Source organism: Equus caballus, chromosome 18, assembly GCF_041296265.1.
Source record: "Equus caballus isolate H_3958 breed thoroughbred chromosome 18, TB-T2T, whole genome shotgun sequence".
Classification (NCBI taxonomy): domain Eukaryota; kingdom Metazoa; phylum Chordata; class Mammalia; order Perissodactyla; family Equidae; genus Equus; species Equus caballus.
The window spans coordinates 25,944,427-25,961,842 of NC_091701.1; the positions used below are offsets into that span (position 1 = coordinate 25,944,427).

Sequence of the window (17,416 nt, forward strand, 5' to 3'; positions counted from 1 at the left end):
AACAATATTGAAATTAGGCCAATTAATAACCCCAGAAATGGCCTGTAAGTGTTCAAGTGAAAGGAAGAGTCACAAGTCTCTCACTTTAAATCAAAAGCTAGAAACGACTAAGCTTAGTAAGCAAGACATGTCAAAAGCCAAGATATGCAGAACACTAGGCTTCTTGTGCCAAATGGTTAGCTATGTGGTGAATGCAAAGGAAAAGTTCCTGAAGGAAATTAAAAGTGCTATTCCAGTGAAACACAAATGATAAGAAAGCGAAACAACATTATTGCTTATATGGAGTAAGTTTTAGTGGTCTGGGAATAGAAGATCAAATTAGTCACAACATTCCCTTAAACCAAAACCTAATCCATAGCAAGGCCCTAACTCTCTTCAATTCTACTGAGGCTGAGAGAGGTGAGGACGCTGCAGAGGAAGTTTGAAGCTACCAGAAGTTGATACCTGAGGTTTAAGGAAAGAAGCAGTCTCCATAACATAAAAGTTCAAGGTGAAGCAGCAAATGCTGAGGTAGAAGCTGCAGCAAGTTATCCAGAAGATCCGGCTAAAATAATTAATGAAAGTGGCTACACTCAACAACAGATTGTCACTGCAGACAAAACATCCTTATATTGGAAGAAGATGCCATCTAGGACTTTCATAGCTAGAGAGGAGAAGTCAATGCCTGGTTTCAAAGCTTCAAAGGACAGGCTGACTCTCTCATTAGGTGCTAATGCAGCTGGTGACTGCAAGTTAAGCCAATGCTCATTTGCCATTCTGAAAATCCCAAGGTCCTTAAGATTATGCTAAATCTACTCTGCCTATGTTCTATATGTGGAACAACAAAGCCTGGATGACAGCACGTCTGTTTACGACATGGTTTACTGATTATTTTAATCTCACTGTTGAGACCTACTGCTCAGAAAGAAAGATTCCTTTCAAAATATTACTGCTCATTGAAAATGCACCTGGTCACCTGAGAGCTCTGACAGACATGTACAATGAGATTAATGTTGTTTCACACCTGCTAACACAACATCTGTTCTGCAGCCCAACAGATCAAGGAGTAATTTTGACTTTCAAGTCTTATTATTTAAGGGATACATTTTATAAAGCTATAGCTGCCATAGATAGTGATTCCTCTGACGGATCTGGGCAAAGTAAACTGAAAACCTTCTGGAAAGGATTCACGACTCTTGATGCCATTAAGAACATTTGTGATTCACTGAAGAGATCAAAATATCAACATTCACAAGCGTTTGAAAGAAATTGATTCCAATTCTCATGGATGACTTTAAGGAGTTCAAGATTTCAGTGGAGAAAGTAACTGCAGATGCGATAGAAATAGCAAGAGAATTAGAATTAGAAGTGGAGCCTAAAGATGTGACTGAATTGCTGCATTCTCATGATGAAACTTTAATAGACAAGGAGTTGCTTCCCATTGACGAGCAAAGAGAGTAGTTTCTTGACATGGAATCTACTCCTGCTAAAGATGCTGTGAAGATTGTTGAAATGAAAATAAAGAACTTAGAACATTACAAAAACTTAGTTGATATAGCTGTGGCAGGTTTTGAGAGGATTGACTCCCATTTTGAAAGAAGTTCTACTGTGAGTAAAATACTATCAAACAGCATAACAGCATCACATGCTACAAAGAAATTGTTCATGAAAGGAAGAGTCAACTGATGTGGCAAATTTTCATATTGTCTTATTTTAAGAAATTGCCACAGCCACTCTAAGCTTCAGCAACTACTACCCTGATCAGTCAGCAGCATCCACATCGAGGCAAGACCCTCCACCAGCAAAGAAGATTATGACTTGCTGAAGGCTCAGATAAGAGTTAGCACTTTTTAGCAAGAAAGTATTTTTTAATTAAGACATGTACATCGTTTCTTTAGACATAATGCTATTGCACACTTAATAGGCTACAGTATAGTGTAAACATAACTTTGATATGCAGTGGGAAACCAAAGAATTTATGTGACTTGCTTTACTGCAATGTTCGCTTTATTGTGGTGGTCTGGAATCAAACTTGCAATATATCTAGGTATACCTGTATAATTTTTAGTTGATACTCTTATATTTCATGGAGGAAGAAAAATAGTACCTCAGAGTTTTATTTTATTTTAGAGTTTGTAGAATGGTGAGGTGAAGTTTCAGACACCTAGAGTATCAGTGGATTACAAGTGTTGATTACAGTAGAAATTAATTTTAAAAACACAACAGCAGGCCTTTAAACTATTTAGCAGAAAGTGTACAGTCTCTTTTGGTGGTAAGAAGAATAATTAAAAAGCTATCAATAGTCTGGGATTGTCAAAACTACTTTGTCACCTGAAGCAAATTCCCTGTAATTATCTTTTAAACTTTAAGCTAGACCACCATTAACCTTAGAAGAAAAAGGGTTGCTATGCTTTCTGGTGTGAGAAATTGTATCATCATATAAATTAAACCCCATTCGAAAGTCAAATTAGATTTGGGAAATGATTGAGTATTAAACTTACTCATGTATATTATCAAGTGACACAAAGTCTGAGAGCACTAGGGGAAAAGAGAGATTCTCTCCTTTTCAAAGATTTGAGATTCCTTATGTGCATATAATCTGATTTTGAGCATACATCAGAGAAATAAAACTGAAGCAAAAGAAGGAAAACTCAAAGGTATTTTTAGCCTCTCCCCAACGATTTCTTTTCAGCTCTCAGACAGTACAAAATGAGTCAACACTTAAGTAAAGCCAGGAATAAAATAACAAGTCTGCAAAATTACAGCTACCTACAGCTCAGATCTTCAATCAAGTAATTGTTAAAGGCTCACCAGAAGGAGGAACAAATATGTTCTCAGGTGAACCTGCTTAATATTTTTAACCTTATTGTCTAAAGAAAGGAGTCATAATGAAGATAGCACAAGGCATGAAGCAGAGAGCAGCATGACTGCATCTTCCTCATGATGAATGTCTCTCCCTGAGGTGGTCTCTTTGGTTGTGGATGAAAGAAAACCATGTAGTCTTCTTTCTCTCCCTGCATAAGACATTGAGGCCTAATGCCAAATAATCAACTATAGTCATTCCTGGGTTGACGTTCAGCTCAGCACTAGTTGTGAAGTTACGTTTAGTTGATATAAGTGATTATTAACTGTATGTAGAATACAAACTATAACCAAATGTGTACTGTCATACTAATCTAACCTTGAGGACCAAGGGGACACTGGAGTGTATTCTATTGTGGTTACTATTTGCAAAGAAACCTGTAAGGCAGGGTTTCTCAACCTTGACATGATTGACGTTTTGGCCAGATACCTCTTTGTTGTGGAGGCTGTCCTGCGCATGACAGCACGTTTAGCAGCATCTTTGGCCTCTATCCAGTAGATGACAGTAGCCACCCCTCACTCTCATTTGTGACAAACAGAAATGTCTTGACATTGCCAAAATGTCCACTGGGAGGCAAAATTGCCCCCAGTTGAGAACTACTGGTGCAAGAGCCTTGGAAATGCTATACAGTCTAGATTATATCTATATCTATGTGAGTAGACACAGACACACATACATACACACATTTATATACATATACACACCTCTATTTATACCCCGTTATATACATCTATATATGGTCATTTAATATACATACATCTTTATACACATATATGCATGTATACACACACATATATATACCCACTTTTATACATATATATAACCAATTACATATATACTACATTTATAATATATTTATATATACCATTATACATATAGTAGTACACATGTGTACAAACAATATATGCATATATATTCATATATAATACATATACATGTGTGTGTATATTATATGCCATAAAACCATAAAGTCTGAAAACAGTATTATTTTAATATTTTTACAGATTAGAGATGCTTTTGACAATATTAGGTATATGCTTCCAGATTTCACCATGGACACTCATTTTAAATGTGAAGTTTTGCAGGAAAAACAAAATTGAGTGAGAGGATTCTGCACAATAAATGCAAAAGTCTGAAGGCCTCAAAACTTGCAGAGAAATTGTGAGTCTATGTGTAGGTCAATATGCCAGAGGATTGGGATGCATGTGAAGGACCAATGACAGATGATGCTCCAGAGGCGAGCGAGAGCTAACTCATGTTATCAAATGAACACACGCAGTTTGGAGAGATGGATAAAACAGGATAGCTTCTTGATCGCACATGGAAGTAAAAGCCAACAAATCAGACAAAAAGAGCTCTCAATGATCAGCTCAAATATTACTCTCCATTTTGGCTTTGTCACCTAATTTGTCCTTATTTCCATGTTCCTGCCATTGAGACATCTTCTTATTCAGGAGCTTTATTTTCAGGCAGAGGAAACCATTTCTTGAGAGCCATGGTATGAGAGATGCTGAGGATAAGTCCCTTTCCAAACAAAAACCAAAAATATGTAGCCTACAACAATTTCTGAAATTCCTCCTTTTGAGTTAGTATTCTTTGGAGTTAAAGAATTTAGAGTCCAGGAACATTCTTTAAATTGGGAATACTCCTGGGGTGGACATCTCTTAATCCTTCAGCGTACTGTTTACCTGATCTTGAGCAGCCTAACAGAGTTCCAAGTAGTGGGGTTTGGAGCAACTAAGCTGTGATGGAGATCAAGGCAGAAGTTATATATTTGGAATGTAGAGTTCTACCCATTGGTGCATGGAGGACAAGAAAACAAAAATATATTAAGTGATGCAATAAATATCTACTGTGTACCAGGAACTATACACATAAACTGTACATGAATTTCTCTCTGGGGGGTAAAAACTGAGATTCAGGTAGATCAGGATATGGACTTTTTCTACTCCATACCACTTCTTCTTCAGAGAACTGTGGGGAAAAAGAAATGGTCACAGTGATAGAGTCACATATTCAGTCAGAAACAGTTAGCCAGCCACAATTTCTGGTTCTTCTTTGGAACAGGAGTTCATTGAAAGCAATTCAAAACTTTTAATAATTGGAGTTTGGGGGTTGAGCTAATGAAGCCAGATGGCAGCGAGAGACAAAAGGCCCCCTGAAGTAATACAAAAAAAAAGTCACTATGTCTAAATATATTTGACAGCCGGCAGAATGGGGTAGACTCTGCACCTTGATCCAGATGTCCAGAGAAATCACTAGAGAATACAGTGTGAGACTACATTTGAATCTATACTCACAAACTCCATCCTATCCACTGGGAAGGAGAGGGCCAGTCTGTGAGGCAAAGCTGACAGACTGTGTCATCAGGGACCCCCTTTCCAACTATTCTGGGTTCTCACCACTGAGATTCCTCTGTCCGGGAATAGGCCTACATTCTCCTAGAAGTTGGTGAGAGAACACTGGGAGCCAAGCTGTAGAAGACAAAGAATCTTACTTCAATAGTGAAATAAGATCCCCAATCCTATGCCATCACTTGGATAGCCTAATAAGAACAGTTACCAGTGGCATTAAATTGCTAGTCATGAATGAATCTCTCTCCTTGCTTCCTTTCAGGATTTCTTGTGGGATACAGCAAATATGAGAGAGAGCCACAGTCTTGCCAACTGACCCATAAAGGCAAATGATCTAGTGAATTGTGGGCAAACTGTACAGGTGACCCTACCAGGGTTTAGGCAACATTGGATTATACATTTATGGATATGTAATGGGTATATCATTTTATTTAATTCTCCCCACAACCCACTGATGTGGGGATCCTTATCCTAATTTGCAGGTTTGAAGTGGAAATCAGGCTTACCGAGGTCAAATAATTTACATTTGCAGAGCCAGTAAGTGATAACAGTGGGAATCATACCCTTGTCTGTTTGATAGCAAAGCTATTACATTATTCTGACGCACAACAGAATCTTACCATCTGTTTGTTGAAGAGCAAGGTGCCAACGTTGGTTTTCAGGATGGATTATGAAAAGAAAGGTAGGAGTAAATTAAAGAAAACTTTATATTGATCTGGCCCTACCTGGGACCTTTTCCATCCACAAAAGTAAACATGCCAAATTTATAAGTCGTCAGGTGTCAGAAGTACAGAAAATAAATAGTATCTTCCTCTTCTGGCTGGCTTCAAGAGTTGATAGGTAAAGTACACTTTGGGCCAGTTTGTATTTTGGGATGAGTGACCCCATTTCTACTTCTGTTTGGCAAACACTAATGGCTAGATAAGCAAGCCCTTCTTCTAGCTATATCAATATATCTATATAAATGCTCATTAACATAGAATCCTAGTTTTTTTTTGTTTTTGGTGAGGAAGATTGACCCTGTACTAACATCTGTGCCAATCTTCCTCCATTTTTGTATGTGGGACACCACCACAGCTTGGCCTGATGAGTGATGTGTAGGTCCATGCCCAGGATCCGAATGTGAACCCCAGGCTGCCAAAGCAGAGCACATGAACTTAACTACTATGCCACTTGGCTGGCCCCATAGAATCCTTGTTATTTTATCATCAATTGGACATATCTAGGACTTTGACACTAAATTTTAATAAAAAGCACAGTATCCTTTAAAGTTCAATTGCTAATGATTTGATCCTTAGCAAAGAAACTTTTCTACAAGAAGGAGTTTCAACATTTTGCTTCTAATTATAAAAAGAATAGAGAACTAATTAGATGTTTTAAAACCCAAAGGAAAGAAGACTCCATAACTTTTCTCCTAAATTTAAAATCATCTGAGTATAAAAGACCTGATCTTAATTATTTAGGGCCTTTCTATTTCTTGAGTTAAGATGTTGCTATCTTTGTTAGAGACAGAAAAGTCAAATCTGGAGGCAAATGTGTTTTGTAGAGATGGTCTAGGCCAGCTTTCTGGTTTTTCACAAGGATGAGTTAATTACCAAAAAATCCAGAAAATTCAGGTTTTGAGATTCCAGTTCTGAACATTTTCATAAACATTTAAAAAAAAATTTTGACAATACCTTGTAAAGTGATTCTCTATCTCAATTTGTATTGCTAAGAGAAAACACATTAAAAATAGAGTCTAAAATCCCATGTTTCCAACTTTAGAACTCAATCGAAAACATCAGTACGGCAGGCAGACTAGTAGACTCCCTTGTAAAGCATACCAGTATACAACAAAGGGTCCAGTCTTTCTATATTTTTAAGCAGGAAATTAAAACAAACAAAAAACACCTAACCCTCTTTAAAAACTATCAAGCAACTATAAAAACTATAATTTAACTACACATTTTAGCTTTCAGCCAAATTACTACATGTTGATGGTGGTTGGCTGCCAGGGTCTCCAGCCTTCCACTTCATTCAGGTTACAGAATGGATAATTGGAGCTGTGAATGCATTAAAAAAGAACGTGCATCAACTCTATATAAACATCTGAAAGCATCGAAATGCAAAGTAAGTCATGGTGATGTGAATTGCATATGAATGCAATTAGTTTGTACATGAAGAGAAGATTTTTAGTATGCTATTAGCTTCATAACAGCCTCATATACAAGAAGTCAATCATTAGCTTGCCAGAGGTATGACAAACTGCTTATTACACATTTCTTTAAAGATTTAATGGATAGATGTTGTTTTTCAGAATGTTTTGATTAACCCTTCTATTGCATATTTGTAATTAGTGTAAAAATTAATGTTAATTGAAAACTTCATTGGATTACAAATGACATAGCCAGAATGCAAGCAATCTTGCTTTATATGCAACTAGAAATGCATGAAATGCAAGGATTAAAAGTAATGATTGATTTTTTCTAATGATAGAAATTTTTCTTTACCGACATCCTCATTCAATTTTTCTTTGATTATTGATGGAAGAATTTAGAAAGGAGGGTAGAGAGAAAGGGTAATGAAAAAATACAACAAATAATTTTTATAATGAAAATTTCTCCCCAACTTTCAGAAGCTAATATCAGCATTGCCAAATTTAGGTATTTGTTCTGTTCCTGTTTTTTCCTGTTCACTTATGGGAGCAACTCTTATTTATTCCAATACTATAAACACGCCGTTCTTTCCATAAGGAGAGAAAAGAAATAGAGGGGAAATAAAAGAAGAGACGACAGCTCTCCCTCAGATCCTAACGTGTTTTTACTGCTTTGATGATTCAAATTTGGGATATATTTTGTCAAGTAAGTGCCAAAACCAGACTGAGAAAGGTGGATAGCTACAGAAATAAAATTAGGCTTCACACACTGAAATGGGTTTGTGGGTTTGATAAATTATTTTTAATAAAGTCCTTTATTAAAAAAACAAATGAATTATAGCATACAGTCACCATAACTTAATCGATACCTCTGGGATTTATATTTATTCATAGTTTTCTTTCATTCATCACTACATGAATAATATAATTAGTAGTGACTTCTTTCTGAGTAACTTGGCTGCATTAAATATTTTAAAATTAGGCAAGCAGTTCATTTGAAAACTAAGGTGCTTCCTGCTGCATCTATATATTATGTATACTGCCAATAAAAATACAATCATGTGCTGCATAATGACATTTTGGTCAACGACAGACCGCATATACAACCATGGTCCCATTAGATTAGTACCATGCAGCCTAGGTGTGTAGTGGGCTATACCATCTAGGTTTGTCTAAGTGCACTCCATGATGTTTGCACAATGGTGAAACTGGCTGACGATGCATGTCTCAGAAGGTATCCCTGTCGTTAAGCAACCCATGACTGTAGAATAACTTGAAAATATCAACTAATAATAGAACATGGTCCACAGAGCTTCAGAGATAACTGCCTGCCATTTAATAACCCAATTTTCTCCTCCCTAAACATGCCCAGCATGTTATGAGACTGTTGCTAGTCAATTCTCTGAGCTTGTTTGTTAGCTTCCTCTACCATTTGAAAAACAATCGTCTGTGCTAATTCCTCTTATAGCCTTATGCCCTTCCTCAGCTAATTCTAAATCCTTGAACCTAGTCATCTGCACTAAATACCATATATAGTGTGTATATATATATATATATACAGAAAAAAATACATATATATATATTTTATTTTCAGTCATTCCACATCTACCTTCTCCTCTACTCTAACTTTGCTGAGTATCTGATAACAATGGCCATTTTATACCCCAGGTCACTCTAGAATTAAAACTATAGAACTGTCTTTGATTAATCTTTTTCCTAACTTCCCATACCTCTTTAGTCACTTGCTTCTATTTCACCATATTTTTTCCAGTTCTGCAACATTTGTCTCAGTTCTTGGTTCCTGTAAATTTCTTCCCAACTTTCCAATCGCCAGCCTCTCTGAAGGACATAAATTTTGAAACTTCTTACTGCCACCTAAACCATAAGACCTTGGAAAACAATAACGACTATTAAATGAGCCCTTGTTATATGCCAAAGAAGTGTGCTAATCTCTTTGCATTCATTATTTCATGGAGCCCTTGTAACAATGTAGTGATTGTTATACTCTTGTCTTTGTTTACCAGCAGAGGAAACTGAGGCTTTAAAAGGTGAACGCAACATAAAATGTGGCAGACCAGTGGTTTGGGGTCAGCCCTTTCTGCCTCCAGAGCTCATATTCATAAATACTCAGAATATTTTCATTAAACCTCCATTTTCTCATCTGCAGATGAGAGTTTAAAGAACGTCAAGTGCCTAGCAAAGTGCCAGACTGCGGGAGCTCACAATAGCCACTGTATGTCTGTATTTTTTTTCAGTTATTTCTCTTCTAAATTACATGATCCTTGCATGGGTTTATCCATCACCCATATGCAGTTCTGTCTGGCTTATAGGATCACACGGTTAGAATGTATATTGACAACCATCGTACATTTGCATTAAACAATTTATACTAATACTTCGTAGAGGACCTTGCATATAGTGAGTTTTCAATAGATTTTTGAAGAGTCACATTGATTCACACTGCCTAGCGTCCAAGGCCTGGTGCCCTTCAATGACATAGTAGATATCCACAGAGAAAATGGTAAGCCTATTTGTACTTTTATTGTCATAAATATCCATGTAGTCTTTGATATGCTCTATAAACATCTGAATTTTTAATAACTAAAAGTTTTTTATCACTTACTTTCAAAAGAAAGGTTTTGTAAGGACTTGTGAATTAAAATATGTAAGCACGTTCACATCCTCATTAGAAAGTGCCACAAAAGTATAAAGACATGGTCATTTCTCCAAGTTTCAAGATAAAATTCAGACAGACAGATTGCACTGCCTCCTGACAAAGAGTGGCTCGAAGAACTTCTGTTCCCTGCTGCCCACAGGGAACAGGAACATCTCTCTTCTTTCTGCTTGGTCTGGGGACTGCAATGTGCACATATCCTTTGAAAGAGTGAGACTTTGCCAAGGTTATACGGCAAAATGGACCTCTTACCAGCACTGTAAACACTGGCTTTTACAGGACTCATAATTGGGCTCAGGTAGTTAAAAAAGGTTTCAGAGAATTCCTGCTTGAATATTATTTTATATTGTGACACTTGTAATTGTACATGCCAATACAAATTTTAAAATCATGACAGGCCTCAGTGAATTCTGTGGTATATATAAATTTCCCATATGAGATAGACTTTAAATTGATGATATCGCACCAAGCAGTGCAATAAAAGAGCTACCAGAACTTATCCTTACAGGCTAATAGCTGCAAATCATTTTATGAATCATTAATTGAGAGATGTGATCCTACCCATTTTGAAAACCCAATGTGAAATTAACATATTTTGTCTGTGATATGACGTTAATAGATTTTGAGAAAAGAGGCCATCTGATGAAGTAAAACTCTCCCAAGTTTGTGCCACTGGATTTTTGATAACGTAATTAACATGGTTATGACTAATTAGAATTCTTGACTGTTAAAGAACAAACTTGATAGGTTGATAGATCAATACTGTTCACTTAACGTCCCAAGATACATGGCCCTTTGAATCATGACACATGCAATATACAATTAAATTTTTAAAAATCTTTTTATGTTGGTTCCTATTTTTGATATTTTACTAAAGTGTAAGAACAGAGAAATTAAGCAAAACTGGAGAACATCCTTTTGGCTAAGGTTAAGTAATGATTTTCCTTTCTTAGTTCAATTAATGTTCCCTTTCCTTTGGTAGACACAGTTGGGTGAGTGTTCAGTGTGTTTTGTAGTGATTTCACTGTGCAACTACCATTAAAATAAACATGAGCTGCACAGCTAAATTAGAGCACGCTGCTTTGAAAATGTACCCCACTATTTTCAGCATATTAAGCTGTCAGAACCTGATAAAATTGGGTTCACACTCCTAATTTGAGAGTATGTTTGTAATGCATTTATATCCTTTCATCCAAAGTTGGCATGAAATTTAAATGGTAACATAACGTGATTATGGACGTATCTATAGTCCACGAAGCCAATGTACATTTTAGAAATATTCCTGAAAGTGCCAAGGTTTACCACATCTAGACTGGTGAATAGGTTGCAAAATGTGTCCAGTGGACTTTGCTGTACTTCAAGAAAAAACATCTGAATTTATTTCACCATTTTTGTCTTTGTTAATGTGCATGGCAGTGTATCCTTACCTCTCTTTGAATGTGTTTTTGCAATCAGTCCATTGAGTAGCATGCTCACTAATCAATTAACAAATAATTACTGAGCAGGGACTGTGAAGCACAGCAATGTGCTGGCCTTCTCCCTACATTTTGCAGAACTCTCTATTTGACACTCTGATGCTCAGTAAATATTTGTTACTTTGCATTTTTCTTTTAAATTGAAGAACAGAATTGCTAACAAGCGGGCAATAGCTTTAATGCACCATGAGGATATGAAGCTGTGTTTAGGCAGATGTATCTACCAGATACAGTAGATACAGTTAAAACCACAGCCTTTGGGGCTAAACCAAATTTAGCACGAATTTTAATTTTCTCACTTAATATTTGAGTGATCTTGGGCTTGTTGCTTAACCTTTTCTCTACCTCAATTTCTTCCATGTAAAATAGGAATAATAATAAAATTACTACAAAGTGGTCTTCTGATGGTTAAATGAATTCATGTAAAGTACTTCCTGAAGAATGGTAATTACAATGAATGTGTTTAAATGTTGTTGTTACGGACTTCACCACAGAGCTAGTTTGGGAAACAGACACTATTTTAATTCTCTTCTCCCATTTATTAGGTTTGTGATATTGGGTATATTACTCCAAGGCACTGAGTCTGATCCATGTCTATCTCATCTTGGCACATTGATTTCATCATTCTTATTATTTTACTATAGTTCTTTGAAGTTTGCAGGGTATGCTTTCTTCTAAATATTGAGAGGAATAACTACCTCACTGTTGTTGTGAGGAATAAATGGAAATATATGGTAAATCATTTAGAACCACATTGGCCCAGTGCCACTCAATTACATGAGACCAGACAATAGGATGTCCCCAGGCCACTTTACTGGGCGCCTCCTATCAATGCCCACAGTGTAAAGGTGATAATCAGACTATTAAAGCAAGAAACACACTCCACACGCAATGGCAAGTCAATATGGCTAACAGTGCCCTCAGGTCATCAATGCTACCGTTCATTTTCACCTTTGTTACACAGACATTCCCTTTGTGGAACCATGTCATTATACAAAATCCATGTCCTCAAGTCTTTAAATTAATCCACGGCCCTAAATCCATGGCTTTTAGTCCTTAAGTATGTTTATTATTATCACTTTATATTTTAAAATTGTTAAAGCTTGTGTAGACTGGCAAATATAGATAAATACTGTATGTATGTATGTGTGTGTGCGTGTGTGTATGTATCCTTGTGAGTATAACTTCCAAACTTTGGGAATTTCTGTGACCTTAATCTAGAATTTCTTACCAACTTAAACTAGATACAAGATTGACTTTAATTACTGAATTAGGGAAACTTTGTATAGTTGACCTTAAGCAACTATTTTTAAATGAAATTTGAAAAAATAAATATTATACTTAACAGAAATATTACATATGTACATAGACTTGTTCTCATATATGATTTCTAGTGAAACTCTTAGCTAAAATTCTCTTTAAATGAGGAGTTTCTTGCTTTAATTTAATGAGAAAAAATCTAGTCATATTCCACAGAAGGTTCTCTTCACACAGTTAAAAAGAAAAACACATTCAATTAAATTAAATAAAAGGATATGACTTCAACTATTCACAAACTATCTTTTTAATTTTATATGGCTTTAACTATAAAGCCACATTTAAATCTTTATTTCTTTAACAAAACCCACTAAACCTAAATAAGACACTGTGCTCTTCTGATACATATAATAAGTCCTCAATCATTTATAGAATTATTTAATCTATGCCACCACTAAGATGGGAAAAATAATGGGTTGCTTCACAATTACATAAATTATTAAAATACTCATAGAAATAATTCATATAAACATATATTCTTCAAAAAGATAACTAACTTTTTGCACCTTTTATGATTCTCAATCAACTGGAAGACTTGAATTTATGATAATTTTAGAAACATATAACATAATATATTGGATTAAAATATTATTAGAAGTGTAGTGTCACCAGACCACACAACTCTAGAACACATTTTGTCTGGTAATTGCAGTTCCTCTTCACAAACATGAAAAATTTAATTTGTTTTCAACAAGTACATGGTGAGCCTCCAGTCGCTGAGACCATCCAGCAATATGGCCCTGGCCTGCCTCCTTGGCTCTGACACAGGAAGGCTCTTGTTATCTGCAGAGAAAGGCTCTTGTTATTATCGTCTCCCAATTGTATAGATGGTAAACTCTAAGAAGCCTCTAAAGTTGACACTTGAATGCAGGTTTACTTCTCTTGCAAAGAGAAGAAATTATTTTAAAGTTAAGATAGCAGCTGAAGGTTCGAATCCACTAGAGTCACCTTTGTTTCTGCGTACAATTCACTAAATAGTAATTGATGTAATTGATTTTTTGAAAATTTATATTTCAAAGCACTAAAGGAATTCACTATTTGAGAAAATCCTTGCAGTGAATTATTTTTCTTGTTTTGTTTCACTAGTTTGTAGGAAAAAAAGAGAAAATTTAAATACAGGAAATATTTTAAAAATTTGAATGCAAGTGTATTACATATGGTTTGATCTGAAAATTGACAACCATCATGTCATCAGTCTTCCTTGTACTTTTCAGACAGACAAGGTGGCATTACATCCTGTACAGATGTGCAGATGGTAATAATGCAGATGCTAAATATTAGCAACTGCTATAGTTTATTGAGCACTTATGATGTCCCAGATTATTTTCCTCTTTTATTTCATTTAACCTAATTACTATCTTGCAAGGTAAACAATATTAATTTCCTTTACTGATGGGGAAACAGATTCAGAGAGGACAAGTGATATTAGGGGAGGTCTGGGGAGACAGTTTACAGACGAATTTATTAAATAAACTAACTACAAATAAGAGTCATTATTGATTCATTCATCCACAACTATCACCGTTCAACCACTTTTAGTTCTTAGAGATTTGAGATAGGAAATAAACCTATTTTAAAGTAGTACTTATTTATAACTTCTTGATGGATCACAGATCATTAGTATCCTTTCTCTTTACTCTTTTCCACAAAAACTGAAGCTTTTCTAAACCCACATTTTAGGCATTCTTATGGATCCCCCCAAAAATAGTAGTGTTTCTTTTTAATTTCAATTAATTATCTTCTCCAGAATAAAAGCTTTAATAATTCCAAGGCTTTGTATTTTTAATTCTTAAAAATTTCCACCAATAACAGCTAAAAGCCCATAGAATATTATTTCCTCTCCTGTAAAATAAAGCTACTGCTTCCTTCCTGATAGGATTTTCATGACAAGTAAACAAAACCATGGGAGCATTTATGTGTATTATCACCTTTACAGAGGATGGCAGGCAAAATAATGGCCTCCCCCAAATGTCCATGTTCTAATCCCAAGAGCCTGTGAATAGGTCAGTTAAAAAGCAAAGGGAATTAAGATTGTAGATGAAATTATGTTTGCCAATCAGCTGACCTTACAATAGGGAGATTATCTAGGTGGGCCAAATGTAATCATAAGGGTCCCTAAATGTAGCAGAGAGTCTAAAGATTGAGAGTTGGGGGAGATGTGACTGACAAAGAAGTCAGAGTGACGCTAAGTGAGGACTCAGCTAGCTATTCTGGCTTTGCAGGTGGAGGATGCTGGCCATGAGCAAAGGAAAGTGGGAAGCCTGCAGAAGCTGTAGAAGCAAGGAAACAGATTTTCCCCTTGAGCTTCCAGAGGAACTAAACCTGTAGACACCTTGATTTTGTCCATGTGAGACCCATGTGAGACCTCTGACCTACCCAACTGTAAGAAAAGAAATTTCTGTTGTTTTAAGCCACTGTGTTTCTGGCAGTTTTTTCCAAGCAGCAATAGCAAATTGATTCACTATCATTATTACATAAATTCTTATTTTCTATGCTTCTTTCAGTTATAAAATTCCAAGGATTTTCAAAAATGGATTCCTAGAGACAGGTTTTGGCCCAACTCTATCACTAATTAGCTATGCTATTCTGGCCCACATGGCTCTGTGCCTCCGTGCTGTATACGGACAATCCTGCCCTTTCAGCTGCCCTACCACTCAGAGATAAGAGCATGGTAAAGGCAACTTTGAGATATCAGGAAGGCTTAATCACAATCATTATACGTGGGGACTAATTATTTTACGTACTAGGAATAAGACAGCAAATGTAAGAAGATCCAAAATGTAAGGCTGAAAGAATTATAGAAGTAAGGGATAAAAGCAATATGTTACTGTTATATGTGAACAATTCATTGTACTAGACCATAATGTCCTACCATAGGGCAACAGAGGGCCGCGTCAAGGTTTCCTTGATATCATTAGATTTAGGACCATTAAAAGTATTTTCTTCTGCTCAGTTTCTGATGCTCCCCATTCCCCTTCCAACATACAAAATATATGACATACGATGTATATGTGTGTGTATACATGTTATATACGTGTATATATACATTCATGTATGTATATATAGGTATATACATATATTTAATATAAGATCTAGAAGGCATAAAAATATTGCCTGATTCTATAGGCTCCTTTTTATAATCCACAAAGCAGAGCAGATTTTTGTAAATTTGCAAAAGAGACCACGTTTGTGTTCATAAAGAGAAGGATTTATTTCTCTCAATTATGGAATAATTTTTATTATGAGATGAATCAGTCAGTATACACTTCAGGCCATTCACAAAATTAGCCTGTTGTTGCTAGCTAGCCAACATCACATTAACATCTCAACTACCCGGAGGGTTCTTAGCAAACAACCACAACCCTGGAAAACAAGAGGAAAACACAGAATAGACAAAAATGGTCTCTAAACAGGTACAGTCATATAATTTGTTCATGCGGAAAACCTTCACAGGCTGCCACTCAAGGTTTCATTTAGATTTCCTCTGTAAAATCTCATGTTAGAAAATTTAGTTATCTTGGTTCCTGACACACAAGTCATTGTAAAAATTAGGAGCAGTGAGGACATTACTAAATGGATGTGCACTGACTAGTGCATGAAGTTAGTGGTGATTGCTTATCAGCAAGACAAAGACAAAGAAAAACAGAGAACAAAGTTTTTAAAGTATAGCAGTGTGAAGTCATCAGCACTAGGACAAGAACCATTCTGCATCTCAAAAGTCACTGAAGGCAATGGTCCCGGTGTTATCACTGACATTCTAAAGTTAACTTTGAATCATGAAGAAAAAGTCAAATTATATTCAGTTTCCTTTGTTTCAGAAGGCAAGAAGTATAAATGGATTTTAGAAAGGCTTTCACCTATGGTACTGACATTTCCTGTGTATCTATATATAACGGGTAAAACACTGCCAAAGGTGCTTTGTGGATATCATCTCAATGAATCAATGGTAAGAACAAAATAGAATTATAAAATAAATTGTGCTGAGTCATTTCTTTTGCCTCTCAGCTCCATGTTTCCCCATAAAGCTGGTAACTACATTCCCCAGGGTACTTTTCCTAGCTTCCCAATAGGCACTACCAGTTGGAGCCACTGCTGGGAGATTGGAAGATAGAAGGAAGAAGAAAATCTTTTTTTTTTTTTTTTTCTGCTCCTGGTGGAGCCCACAGCAGCAGCAGGCAATAAAGTGCACTTGGATGTGACTGTAGGCTTCAATGAAGTCCAAGGTGGTCTTCCTACGCCTGGAGGAATGCAGCTCCTGGATTCCAGCGCAGAGGCCACCCTGTGTTTCCAATAGCCACAAGGCAGGGGAGCTCCCATAACTCCAGTGGGTGGTTAGCAAAAGCTGGGTCATGGCCCAGGAGCAATAGCAGATTCCTGGTCTTCAGGAAATCCTTGTTTTACTGTCACTACCCTGACCCCTTCCATTTCTTCTTTCTACTCCCTAAGCCTTTAAAACACCTTTTTAAACCAATTTCCTAGTAAAACTCTTTCTGCTTGAATTCCTATAACCTGATAGGACGTCAACAGATTTAAAAAAAATTATATATGATGTAAAATATGTTTTTTATTAAGATAAAATACAATTAAAAGATAAATTAAATTGGGCTGGCCCCGTGGCCG

General features: G+C 36.1%; 1 protein-coding gene across 3 annotated transcripts in view; it reads right to left on the minus strand.

Annotated features, from left to right (window-relative positions):
- Window positions 1-17,416, minus strand: part of LRP1B (LDL receptor related protein 1B) — a 1,824,397-nt gene that overhangs the window by 1,683,795 nt on the left and 123,186 nt on the right. The gene's annotated exons all lie outside the window — the stretch shown is intronic.